Genomic DNA, 1,581 nt, shown 5'->3' with positions numbered 1-1,581 from the left:
GCCTGATGGAAGAGGATGTAGGAGATCATTACCAGGGTGCGATAGGTCTTTGATGATATTGGCAGCCTTTCTGTGGCAGTGAGCCGTGTAAGTGGAAACAATGAATGGAAGGCTGGCTAGCATGACGGGCTGGGCTGTGCACATCCGCTTCTGTCGTTTCTCACAGTCCCTGGCAGAGCAGTTGCCGTACCAGGCCATTATTGTGCCCAGATGGTACACTCTCAATGGTGCATGTGTAGCAGTTGGTGAGGGGCCTTATGGATGTGACAAATTTCCTGAGCTGCCTGAGGAAGGAGAGACATTGCTGTGCCTTAGAGATAATGGGAACTGCAGATGCTGGAGAATCCGAGATAACAAAGTGTGGAGCTGGACGAACACAGCAACTCTCCACCTATCTTCTCCTCTGTCCATCTTCAGTCCGCCTCCCCCTCTCTCCCTATTTATTCCAGTTCCCTCACCCCATCCCCCTTTTCTAATGAAGGGTCTAGGCCCGAAACGTCAGCTTTTGTGCTCCTGAGATGCTGCTCGGCCTGTTGTGTTCATCCAGCTCCACACTTGGTTATCTTGTTATTGTTTTATGGCAGGACGCCTGCCACCAGGTGGTATGAAGTGGCAATGCAGGCGAGAACTGGGGGGCGATGCCAAAGCAACGGGTCGGGGGCCAATTAACACATCGGGCGGGGCTTGGGCCGGTGGGCGGGCGGTGTGGGGAAATGGGCGGGACCAGTATCGATGCGGCCGCGCTCGGGGCAGAAGGCGTGGCCCGTGTCGGAGGGGCGGGAGCGGGGACAATGGGCGTGACCAGCGTCAATGGGGCGGAACCTGCGGTAGAGGGCGGGGCCCGGGTCAGATGGCGTGACCTGGGTCCACAGGGCGGAGCCGGGGTCAGTGGGCGGGGCCAGGCCCGCAGCTCCGCTACTGGGCCCAGGGTCGTGTGACTCACTGTCGCTGCCCCGGAGCCGCGGGTCCGAGGCGGGGATTCTCGGTGGTACCGCAGGCTTGGGTACTCCCACCAAAATACATAAAAACTCACCAAAACTGGCGAACGCTACCATCAACATCATGGGGCCATGTTGCAATACACTTGCTACCTTCGACCAGGATGGCCGAGTGGTTAAGGCGTTGGACTTAAGATCCAATGGACATGTGTCCGCGTGGGTTCGAACCCCACTCCTGGTAGATGTTTTTTGTGCAGCAAATTTAACATCTCCTCACTTGTGACAGATTTTCAATTCGCTGCTCGCTTCAAAAAAGGATGTCATTAAAAAGTATACAAAATATTGCTCAAAAATATGTATTTTGGGAAAAAATTTATGCCGTCCACATTCATTCAAATTATACAAACCAGACCTTTAAATATCCAGCACGTGCAGTTCCCATTATCTTTAAATATCCATCTTGACATTTTTATATCTGAAAACTATTTAAAATATTATCAAAACGCCAGTCTACAAACAAAGCAAATTTAATGTTCTAAATTATATTACACATCAAAATTGCAATATTAGTGTCTATTTATTATTTAAAGTGCTCGTGACACTTCAATTTACGTTAAGTGAGAAATCCGAAGAATTATTAAAC

At 50.6% G+C, this 1,581-nt stretch overlaps 1 non-coding gene across 1 annotated transcript; it reads left to right on the top strand.

Moving 5' to 3' along the window:
* The first annotated feature begins 1,096 nt into the window (after positions 1–1,096).
* trnal-uaa (transfer RNA leucine (anticodon UAA)) lies at positions 1,097–1,179 on the top strand. Its single transcript has one exon. It is a non-coding gene; the product is annotated as a tRNA-Leu (tRNA).
* The last annotated feature ends 402 nt before the right edge of the window (positions 1,180–1,581 follow it).

This window comes from Stegostoma tigrinum, chromosome 9 (assembly GCF_030684315.1).
Source record: "Stegostoma tigrinum isolate sSteTig4 chromosome 9, sSteTig4.hap1, whole genome shotgun sequence".
Lineage (NCBI taxonomy): Eukaryota > Metazoa > Chordata > Chondrichthyes > Orectolobiformes > Stegostomatidae > Stegostoma > Stegostoma tigrinum.
Note: the sequence above shows the minus strand (reverse complement) of the source record. Positions and strands in the feature narration are given on the sequence as shown.